General features: G+C 44.6%; 1 protein-coding gene across 1 annotated transcript in view; it reads right to left on the bottom strand.

Annotated features, from left to right (window-relative positions):
- The window catches only part of CCDC60 (coiled-coil domain containing 60), a 231516-nt gene that overhangs the window by 113565 nt on the left and 105543 nt on the right, over nucleotides 1-12408 (bottom strand). The gene's annotated exons all lie outside the window — the stretch shown is intronic.

The following is a 12408-nucleotide window of genomic DNA, read 5'->3' as shown; positions in this document are numbered from 1 at the left end:
TGGTCATATGCCATCTTTACAATCCCTGCTATACTTGAGCCCATCATTGCAACCACTGTGTCAGTCTATGTTGTTGAGGGTGTTCCCTTTTTTCATTGACCTGCTGCTTTACCAAGCATGATATCCTTCTCCAGGGAATGATCCTTTCTTATAACATGACCAAAGTAGGTGAGGTGAAGTCTGGCCATTCTTGCTTCAAGGAACATTCTGGCTGTACTTCTTCTAGGACAGATTTGTTCATTTTTCTGGCCAGTCTATGGTATATTTATAATACTATCCTGTCTGCCTTTATAGATGTTTGAGCATTTTCATAGTAAAAAGGCTTAATAAATGAAGTTATGAGCATATATTTGTCATGGAAGTTGTTCATAATCTATTGCAAAATTAAAAAAAAAAAAAAAAGTACATTACTAACCAGTATACAGAATGGTTCTTTTTTTATGGTGAAAAATAAACATGTATACATGGGTGCATAGAAAAATACTGAAAACTGATATGCCAAAGTGTTAATAGAGGTTATTTTTGAGTAGTGTGATTGTGGGTGGTTTTATTATTAATTTATGTCTACTTATCTGTAAGTGCTCAACTGCTAGCTGAAAGGTTGGCAGTTCAAATTCACTCAGAGGCACCTTGGAAGACAACCCTGGCAGTCTTTGTCCAAAAAATCAGAGCCTTGAAAACCCTATGGTGCAGTTGTAGGATCTGCACATGCAGGGTCAAGATGAGTTGGAATCAAGTCATCAACATCATCATCTCTAACAACATGAACATCAACTAATAACATCACCTCTATTTTCTGGATTGTATTATTTGTGTATTTCATAAAGTTTTGGAAATCACAGGGCTTGGGAAACTATTTGGCAGTATCTCCTAAAGCTGAGCATATGCAAAATCAATGAGCCAACATTTGCACTTCGAGGTATACTCCCAGTAGACGTGCATCACAGGCATAGTTCAGCAAAGGACATGTATAAGAATGCTCACAGCAGCTCTGTTCATAAATGTCCCCATCCAGAAACAATCCAAAGGTCCATCAGTACTGTTGTTGTTGTTATTTGCCGTCGAGTCGGACCCGACTCATAGCGACCCTCCTTGGGTTGCCGAGGCAGTATCACTACGGAACTAGATTGCCCAACCTTCCTTCCAAGGAGTGGTTGGTGGGTTTGAACCGCCAGCTTTCTGGTTAGCAGTCAAGTGCCTTAGGCACTACACTACCAGAGCTCCCATCAGTACTAGAACAGGTAAATAAATTATACGTTCTTCACACAATGCCATACTATGCACAAACTGAGAAGGAACAAACTCCCAACTACACCAGACACTATGGATCAATCTCAGAAAATGTTAGTGAAAGAAACCAGACACACTGAGAGTATCAGCTGTATAATTCCATTTATGTAAAGTTGTAAAACAGAAGAAACTAATGCACGTGGTAGATGATAGGGTGGTGATTTTCTTTTAGGGGGTAATTAATAAAAGGGGGCATCGATGGTTTAGTGGTAGGATTCTTGCCTTCCATGGGGAGACCCAAGTTCAGTTCTTGGCCAGTGCACCTCATGTATGGAGCTCTGCTGGTGTAGTGGTTAAGGCATTTGGCTGCTAACTGAAGGTTGGTGCTTCAAACCCAGCAGCTGCTCCTGCTCCACAAAAGAAAGATGAGGCAGTCTGCTTCCATAAAGATCTGCAGCCTTAGAAACCCAGTGGGGGTTGCTATGAGTCAGAATTGACTTGAAATTGAGTTTGGTTTTAGTTTTGTAGCACCTCTCCTAGTCTAAGAAGAAAGACTAGGAAGAAAGACTGGCAATTTACTTCTGACAAATCAGCCAGTGAAAACCCTATGGGTCACAGTGGTCCCATGTGTATGAGGTCACATGAGTTAGGGGCTGACTCATCCACAGTCAACAACAACAACAGTCAACAAAAGGGGACATAAGGAAGTTTTCCAGGGGTATTGGTAATGTTCCTTTTCTTGAAGAAGATGCTGGTTACATGGATGTGTTCATTTTTGCAAATTTAATGAATTGTCTGCTTTTTTGTATGGGTATTACTTTTCATTAAAAAGTTAAAAAAATTATAGGGCTTATGCTTACAGTGTCCACTCTAAGCAGTAGATGAGTACTTTTTGTATAATATATGATTAAATTCATTAGAGTAATGGCTTGTTCAGCAATCCCAGTAGGAAGAGATTTAAAATTAATATGGAAATCCAGTACTACCAGCTGCATTTACACAGGGTCCACTATGAACTATCCATCCTGACATCCTCCACACCCCAATTACATTTACTCCAGCTACTCCTATATGGACCATCAAGGTTCAGAATCTGGGATTTGGATGCAACATGCTGAGCTCTGCCCATACCCCCATGACTGGGGACAGGGAGAAATTAATGAGATTGATCACTTAAAGGAGGATTGTGAAATAGTGACAGTCACTCAGGGAACATCAGTGATGCCAAACACACAGCTACCAGTTATTGACCACTTACTCTGGGCTAGGCCTTATTCTAAGCACTTTGTGTGTATAACTCATGTGTTAAATCATTAACTCATAGGAATGGAGAAACTGAGGCTTAGAGAAATGAAACAGCTTGTGAGTGGGGGAGCTCAGATTTGAGGCCCAGTCATCTGGCTCAAGGCCTGCATGGGCTAACCATCCAGAAGCCAGGCCTGTGCTTATGTACTGAGCCAGGTGCCCTTCTACCTCATCTCTTTGGGTTTGCACCTAGTCATCTTCCTTCCCTCCCCTCTCCTCAGGCCAACTCCAAAAAAAAAAAAAGCTAAAGGAATTCTGAATCTTTCATTCACTCATTCAACAAATATTTGTTGAACGCTAACTATGTTCTAGAACAAAAAGCAATGATGTGACTTTGATGACTAAGGTGTGCCTCACCCAAGCTGTGGTGTTTTTAATTGGCTCACATGCCTGTAAAAGTTGGACAGTGGAAAAGGAAGACAGAAGAAGAATTGATGTATTCAAATTGTGGTATGGGTGAAAAAAATTAAATATACCATGGATTTCCAGAAGAATGAACAAAGCAGTCTTAGAAGAAACAAACCACAATGCTCTTTAGATGCTTGCTTACTTTGAACATGTCATCAAAAACCAAACTCACAGCCATCAAGTCATTTCCGACTCATAGCGACTTATGAGTCACAGCAGACTGTCGTCTGATGCAGTGCTGGAAGATGAGCCTGAGTGGGAATGCACTCCAGATGCACAGTGGCCACAGGCATGGACTTGAGCTCACCAAGGATTGTGAGGGTGGCACAGGACAGCAGTCCTTTCTGTTGTCCAGGGGCTGCCACGAGTAGCAGCCAATTCAATGGTGACTGACAACAGCACGCATGAGAAGAAACGTTCCGTTATCAAATAACTAAAGTTATTTTTTGTAACCTCTTGCTCCTTACCCTTGAGGTGACATGTATTTCAGTGGATACTGCGATGTGCTACCTGGAATCCTTCTTCCAGACAAAAGCTGTCATTTCCCCAGATGCCAGGAGCGTTGCCTACTGAGGGGCTACAGCTGAGTTCTTCCCCAGCAACTGCCTCCACAAATGTTATGCCCCTGTTTGGGGGCAGCATGAATCACATGACTGGTTCTTGCAAGGGTGCAAAGGCTTGGTCCTGTTGCCTGCATATGGGACATATCTGAAAGGTCATCCCAGCTCTTGGGGGGGATCATCTGACCTATTTGTTGTGATGGTGTCTCAGTTAACTTCTCCCTCTGCTCAGTCCTCCTTCCTTTCCTCACTTACAGCTTATTATGCATTGAATTGTGTCCCTCTAAAATATATGTTGGATTCCTAACCTGAGAAGCCCTGGTAGCACACTAGTTAAATGCTCAGTTGCTAATTGCAAAGTTGATGGTTCAAACCCACCCACCAGCCCCATGGGAGAAAGGCCTGGCAGTCTGCCCTTGTAGAGATTATCTATGCTGTTAAGCTGATCTGACTCACAGTGATCCTACAGGACAGAGTAGAACTGCCTCATAGGGTTTCCAAGGCTGTATTCTTTAGGAAGCAGACTGTTATATGTTTCTCTGGTAGAGTGGCTGGTAGGCTTGAACAACTGACCTTTTGGTTAGCAGCCAAGTGCTTAATCACTGTGCTACCAGGGCTCCTCCATAAACATTACAGGCTAGAAAACCCTATGGGGCAGTTACACTCTCACAAAATCCACTGGATGGCACCTAACACCAGTCATACCTGTGGCTATAATCTCATTTGGGAATAGCGGTTTAGTTGTTCCATTGCTAAGGCCATACCAGTGTAGGATGGGCCCTATACCTCATCACTTCTCAGTTATAAAAAGAGCAGACCGGACACAGGAAGTGCAGAAGTGGATTGACTCACTCAGGGCCACCCAGGTACAAACTGTTAGAGCCAGGATTTCCACCCACAGCTGACTCCAAGGCCAGTGAACTTTGAGCTGTACTATGCAAATCTTCAGGAGCTCTGATAGCATAGTGCCTAAGGCACTTGACTGCTATCCATTAGGCTGGCGGTTCCAGCCATTCCTTGGAAGGAAGGTTGGGCAATCTACTTCCGTAGCGATACTGCCTCGGAAACCCAAGGAGGGGTCACTATGAGTCGGGTTCAACTAAACGGAAACAACAACAACAACATGCTAATCTTTAGGAGCTATGGTGGCGTAAGGCATTTGGCTGCTAACCAGAAGATTGGTTCAAACCCACCAGCTGCTCCATGGGAGGAAGATGAGGCAATCTACTTCTGTAAAGATTTACAGTCTTGGAAACCCAATGGAGGATCGCTATGAGTCAGAAGTGACTCAATGGCAGTTTTATTTATTTATTTATTTTCATGCAAGTCTTCAAGTTTGACTATGACACTGAGCATACTATACTTATACTGCCTGTCATCTGGGAAAGAGTTTCAGAAAACAAGTTTTGTGCAAACCCTTTGTAACAAAAGGTTCAAGGCTTCAAGATTTTTGATGGTTAAATTTGAAGACATGGTCTTTTAGTTCTTTTTTATATGAGATACTCTGAGGCAGCCTGCCCAGAAGGAAAGGAACAAAAAGGATATTCAACCAACCGGATGGGACCAAAAGGACAGTATTTGCCCAAAACAATGCTCAGAAGTCAGGAAGGGAGACCAGGGAGGAAGTGGGAAGAGCACTGTTACATTGAGGGGATTGCAAACAATGTAATGAAACACAACATATATAAACTGCTGAATGGAAAACTAATTTGCTCTGTAAACTTTCAGCAAAACTACAATAAAAATAAAAAAAAATAAAATAAAAAGATGCTTACCCTTAGTGGAGAGAGATACAAGAAAAGCAGAGAAGGAAATTTGTCCTAGAATTACAGTTAACCAGTGGTGTCAAAGACACATGAAGATACCGGCAATGGAGAAAAAATGGGTAAGGCCTCTGGGTTACATCCAAGATGATAAAAATGCAATTAACTTGAGCCAAGTTCCTCCAGCCCACAGCAGTGACCTACCCTTTGGCTGTGTGGCTGTGTTTATCAGTTCTGGGCTGAGGACATAGGGCCAAGCATTTGCCCTGATGAAACTCATTAATGCCCACCCGCTGGCTGTGGAGTGTGGAGGTGATGTGATGTGGGGCGACTAAGATCTTCTTAGAATGATTCACAAGGTGCAATTGCAGAAGGTTTAACTTTGCCTGCATTCAAGGTACTGACCAGCATATAAATCCATGCTTTTAAACAATTCTGGGGCTTTGCGATAAGGTCTCAAGTTGGGAAGGAAGCAGTGGTGAGAATCAGAGTTGAACTTCTTAATGAAGAAGTTCTGGGCTACAAGCTGTGGATGTGAGGGTCCTGGACACTGAATGAGGGGATGCAGAAGCTACTGAGAGCAGTCAGGAAAAGCCTGAGGTCAACAATAATTTTTCCAGCTTTTAAAATTATTTTAATGAAAATCCTTCGTAAAAGGATGAGGGTTGCGGCCTGTTGCTCTTGCAGGACTCTTGCACCCAAACCCTCAATTTGACTTAATAAGATGTCATTATAGATACCTTTTGAGTCTCCTTTAGAGTCGTCCAATATAGCGATCACATACAAATCATATCCTGTGTAATTAATGGTGTTGGCAGCCTGGAATGTTGGGGGTGAAAGGATTTTTGACACTTACTCTGGTTTTTGATACTTAGTCTGGTTTCAAATAAATAGAGTGCTGTTATTCATTAGTGATGCCTGCCATGGGCACAGGGCAGAGAATGGGAGTATGTGTGGCATATATTTGTCATTCTGAATCCAACTATTTAAATTCAATCATTTTATCCCTTCTTTTTTCAAAAAAAGTTGGGGAAAGCTCACGTCACCTACTAGCTCAGACACAGACTCCATCTCCTCTCCATGGATATGGACTCATAAAGAAGCCTCAGAAAAAGCCTAAGAAGAAGGGTAAAATGGTGAAAGTATTATTTCCTCTTGATTTCTCCGCAGTTTGTGAACCAAGAAATCATTTTAGTCAGACTCTGATTGGCAAGCTAGCCCACTCACGGTGGGGGGTGGGAGTGTTGGAGGAGGGCGTGTGGGGGTGATACAGGATTTAGAAATCCAAGGTCAGGAACCTCCCAGAGAGAAGAATGGGATTTCTGCAGGGAGTAGCTCCTGGACCTCACTGGCAGGAGTCTGAGGGCCTTAGGTTGCGTATTGGCATTACTTAGACACTCTTCTCTCTGGGCATGCTCTCTTCTCTAACTTCCTGTTTGACGTCTCCTCCCTCTTTCCTCGAGTTCCAGTACCTGCCCATTCTTACTTGTTCCTTTACCCCTTTGGCTTCCACAGAGCTCGCTGTGGCCTCTCTGGTTCCCCTCTAGGATGGCCTTGCAGCTTCTGCACCACTGCGGCTTGCTCTGTTCTTGACATGTCCTCCATTTTGTGTTCCCAAGGCTGAGACTCAGATTTATACATGTTACCTTTTGAAACTAGCTTATGTTAGTTCAGGCCAGCTCAGAACTGGCTTGATGTCTGCCATAGATTGAAACTATGGCCCCAAATCTCCACCCATTTCCAAGGTGACATAGAAGCTCTTCCCATCAAGATGTGGCATCTTATTTCCGCCCCCTTTTATCGGGGCTGGCTTTGTGAGGTCAGCAGGCTCACCTAGGGGGCCTCAGGCAATGGCCCATTCATCCCATCTGCTGATTTACCCCATAGATTCATACACAAACCCTCTCCGTTACTCAATTCCCCCACTAAGTTAATGTACGAGCCTTTCCCCTGATGTTTAACTGCTGAGTCCTAGGAGTGGACAAGAGGATGAATTCATTCCATCAATGAATCTTTGACACCTGGACAGTGGGCCTAACAGAGTCTACAGTGTGACGACACAGTCCACACTGATGATAGATCTTACCTCATAGTGAGGGAGGCAGAGATGGAAACAGGTCATTGTGGCACATTGAAGTTGCCTTTTCCCTTGGCTATCATATCCCATCCATTAGCCAGTGCTGTGGCTCTACCTCCAGATGAATTCTGAATCCATCCGCTTCTTTCCAGTTCACTGCTGTTTCCCTGATCCGAGCTATTGCCATCTGTCATCGTAGGTTTTCACTGGTCTCTGTGCGATAGATGCAATGTTCTTTTTTTATGAAAGTCTAAAACCTGAGGCACTTGCTGTGTGTAAATAGAGCAGTCTGAAAACAGAGCCTTAATCCATCTTAAAGTCTCAACATGAGACTAGAATCCATGTTGAATCTGCCTTTGCTAACAGCGGTTCCTTCAACCTCTGTGCTGACCTAGCCATATACCCTAAAGGAAACATTTCTTTCTCTGGTCTGGCTGGAGCAGGATGTCAGAAGCTATTCCCAAGGGAGTCTTTCCACTATGGTCACACAGATGCAAGACATAATAGCTTATACCTGAAGGGTCTTGATGCACAGCATTGTTGAGAAATCTTTAGAGTTGACCCCCACAAATGGTGCAAGAAGGACATAGGGTTGGCATCTTCTGACTTCCTCTAGTCTCACAAGGGGGAAGCAGAGTCACCATCAGCAGCCCAAGGCTGATTCCCATGAGGCCAGACACGCCGCCACCCTCCAGCCTTTTTACCAGCTCTGACACCAACCGTCCCTCCCACGACACTCACTGCTTCTCTGCGAGGTTCGATAATTTGTTGTAATGGCCACACAGAACTCACAGATAGTAGTCAGGATTATGGGGATGTAACAGGCTACAATTCAGGTTCAGAAACGTGCTCAGGAAATAATTCTGCGATCAGGACAGTCTTCCCTTTGCTATGCCCGCAGGCACACCTCTCTGGCCCGTGCCTCTTTGCCTGGTGCCTGGCCTCTGCCCTGCTCTGGCAAGCATTATGGAGCTCTTTTAGCTCTGCCGATAGGTACACTTAGTGCACCCCACTCTGCCAGAAAGCCTCCTGCCCACAGGCACTCACATTTCTCACCCTGTGGGCCAGGTAAGCCCACCACTGTCTTGTGCCTCCTGGTTTCTCAGCCAGGTCTCTGCCAGCATGTCTCTGCCAGGTCATCTCTGACAGGGAGGTCCAGCATAGGGATCTTGGTTGCAAGGACACACTCCACTTCCCCTCCAGCTCATCTCTCTTGATGGCAGAGATCCCCCTTTCTGCCTCTAGGAAGGCTCATTTTAAGCCTGGCAGAGTGACAACACTAACTAATACCAACATCACAGTTCTACCCAACTTATTTGCATGGTCCCACCCAGAAATCCAGTGGGTGTTACAAAACTGTGGCTAGAAAAGCCATACCAAGTTATTCACTGCACTGTAAACAGACATGATTGAGAAAACAATTTAAGTAACAGGTTTCCAGGAAAACCTGCCCTGCCATTGTCCTGTGACCATCCTGTAATTAACCGAAGAGCACGTATGTTTGCAGTTATGTACCCCTTAACCAATTGTGTAATCCCACACATACGTTATTCACCTATCTCTGCCAAGTCCCTGCTCTTAGCCATCCCACCTTTGCCTACCTTGGTTATCTTTCACCCAACCATGATTTTGTAACTTTAATTCCTGCTTCAAATGTATAAGAATGCTTTCTTCTTCATTGTCTAGTGGGGTGGCCATCTTCACTCTGTGAATTTGGATGTCCTCCAATGGCTTCTCACTGCATTTGGACTCAACCCATCGTTCTATCATGGCCTACAAGGCCCTGCATGATCCGGCCCCTCAACGTCTCCACCTTTATCTCCTGCCTCTCTCACCCTAGTCCTGCTGCTGCAGACACACTGACCTTTCCTCTGCTCAACTTCATTCCCAGCTTGCTCCTACTTGCACCCATTCACCTGTTGTATTCTGAAATAATCTACCACTTTCCTCCTAGGGCCTTTATGTGAATGCTTGCTTCTCACCATTCAGGTGTCAGGTTCAGTGTCCCCAACAGAATCGGCTTTACCTGGCTGCTCTAGCTAACGTGGCAGCTTCCTCCCCTGAACGTGCTCTAACTCACCTTGTTGTATAGTCTTCCTATCACCAGCCCAGCTCCCATCCTGTTTACTTCCTTGTCATCTTCACTCCCATTATAATGGAGATCATTGTTTCTTATTCGTTGAGGACAGGAGTCTTGTCTGTTTTGTTCGTTGTTGGGTCTTCAACATACATGACACCTGGCATATACAGGATGACACCTGGTACTTGATAAATCTTGTTGTTGTTGTTGTTATGTGCCATCGAGTCGGACCCGACTCATAGCGACCCCTCCTTGGGTTTCTGAGGCAGTATCACTACGGAAGTAGGTTGCCCAACCTTCCAAAATGATAAATCTGAGTTGGAAAAAAAACTGAGCATAGGGAGCTATGGAGGCACCAAGAAGAAGGGCTTCACCCGATACACAAACCCCAGCTTCTTCCTTTGCCTCAGTTCCACCTTTATTACTTCTAATTGCCTTGCTTCTACTGTCTACCAAATGCAGCTAGAAAGGGAAGTCTCCAGGCCTCGTAAACACTTTCATAACCTGTAGTCTGCCGGGAACTGTTAGGGGGTCGTTTGACACTGTTTATTCGCAGTTACCTCTCCCTAAGGAAACCTTGCTGCAGTGAATCAAAGCTTCAGGTTCAACCTGTCCATTGTTTCAGTTGCAGAGATATTTGTTTTCTTTAAAATATTCACATGAAAAGCCCTGGCAGCTTTGGAGGAAACTATGCCATCGGCTTCAAATGACAAACAAGAGTTGGGCACGGGCAGACGTCTTGGAAGTCAGGTTCTGCTCGAACCTCGGCCAGTACGCATGGAGCGCGCTGCTTAGTGCCACTGAACAGCTGGTGGAAGAGGCGAGGAAGATCGCAATCAGGATTTTATTCTTTTCAGCATCATGTTAAATTGGCCATGAAGCCAGGGATGGTGCAGTTGAATTATAAGAGGGCTGACGTATTAAGTAAGAATCCAGGAGACAGTCAAGAGGTCTGGCTCAAGGTGGGCTAAAGTCTAATACCAAAAATAGGTAAATAAATCAATCCAAAACAAAACCACCCCAGCTGCTGTAGAGGTGCTTGTGACTCGTGGTGATCCCACGTGTTTCTCAGTGGAACTGTGCTCCAGAGGACTTTCAGTGGCTGTAATCACTGCCGTGGAGTCAGATCTGACTCATAGTGGGTTTCCGAGGGGTATCACTACAGAAGTAGATTGCCCGATCTTCCTTCTGAGGAGTGGCTAGTGGGTTTGAACTGCCAGCCTTCTGGTTAGTAATCAAATGCCCTAGGTACTACGTCACCACCAGAGCTCTTTTTTTTTTTTTTTTTAAATAATCTTATGGGAGCAGACTGCCAGTTCTTTCTTCCGTGGCACTGCTGAGTGGATTTTAACCACCATTCCATGAGCAGCTGAGCATTAACTGCATCACCCAGAGACCCAGACTTAATAGCGGATGAAAAAACTCGGGAAAACAATGAGTGGAAAAGATAATACCCTCTTTGCTAACACAGTTATGTATCAGCTTAGCATCCATGAAACATCCTGTGAGAATAAGACCTCATGTGACTGGGACATTACATGGACACCGTATCATAGTCTGGTCCTAGCTTTTTCTTTAAGTATCTGGAGTTAGTGTTGTGCCTTAGCAGTGACCGTCAGTGTCCTGAGAAGGATTCGCTTTTGTGTTTGGTCCTCAGTCCTCGTCGTTAGCAGTTTCTCCATAGCTGACAGAGGTCCCTCTCCATATTTTCATTGGCCTTGCAGCTTTCGGTGGAACTGATCTTCAACAGTTTGGAGAAATTTTCTTTGTTTATGGGGATCGTCATGTTGGCCAAGTGCGACTTTGCTGAGTTGGGAGCAGTAGCACTCAGTGGTTTTCCACCTTCGTGTTCTTCAATAACCTTTTTCTCTTCCAACTGATTCTTCTCCTTTGCCTCTTGCCACTGTCGGTAGAACTGGTTTTGCTGCATTTGGGAGCCATGATGCACTTCAGGTAATATTTTCAAAAGAAAATTAAACAGAGACATAATGCTGCAACACTTGAGACGTGTAATACACAAGATGGGATGCTGCCGTCTGCTAGTGGAACCACATACTGTTAAATGCTAAGCTTTTTAGACCGAAAATATAATACAGTACATAGAAGCCCCTAACATAGGCATTTATTATGACTGTCAAGACGTGCATATTATAGGTTATACACGTACTGCACCATTTTCCACCTGGCAGTGCAATCGCTTTGTATACAAAAGATGTGATACACATGTTATGTTTGGGAAGCTGTTGCATTTGCTATGTCCCATTCTCTGATTGGGATTTATGAACTCTGTTATAACCTTAGGAGCCCTGGTGGCACAGTGGTTAAAGTTCTTGGCCTTTAACAAAAGGTTGAGCCTATCAGACACTGTGAAGAAAGGTGTGGCAGTCTGCTTCCATAAGGACTTACAGCCTTGGAAACCCTATGGACCTGTTCTACTCTGCCCTTACAGGGTTGCTGTGAGTCAGAACTGACTCAATGGCAGTGAGTTTGGGTGTTGGTATTATAGCCATGGGACCACAGACATACGCAGGTGAATGTTGTCCAAATGGACGTTATGGGGCACATGATTCTCCATTGCCTCCTTAAATCTGGGAGATGGAACCACATGGTTTGCACTTCTTGGAGAGGTGACTTCCCCTGGAAGACAGGACATTTCCTTCTGCAGTGGAATCACTGGTTCCTTAACTGTCCCTGGGGTCCAGGAGTGCAGTGGCTGGATGAGAGGTTTATTGTCATTTCTTGTTTCTTTGCTTGTGGCTTTTCCACATGCTTCTTCCTGTCCAGCAGTGGATAAGGCTAAGCCAGTCTGATGAGGGTGCTAAATTCTAGCTTGTTTCAGAGCCACAGCAAGTGGGTTTGGCAGAAGTGACAGACTCAGCTCGCCAACACAGGTGGCAGTAAAGGCCCTGTTCTCCATCACCTTTTAATCAAACCCCTCTCTCTGTCTGTTCTGCTCAATTGCTGGGAAATTCAGCCTTAGTTAGC

The sequence above is a fragment of the Orycteropus afer genome, unplaced genomic scaffold, assembly GCF_000298275.1.
Source record: "Orycteropus afer afer isolate SDZICR_OR568_19922 unplaced genomic scaffold, OryAfe1.0 scaffold00048, whole genome shotgun sequence".
Taxonomy (NCBI): Eukaryota; Metazoa; Chordata; class Mammalia; order Tubulidentata; family Orycteropodidae; genus Orycteropus; species Orycteropus afer.
Note: the sequence above shows the minus strand (reverse complement) of the source record. Positions and strands in the feature narration are given on the sequence as shown.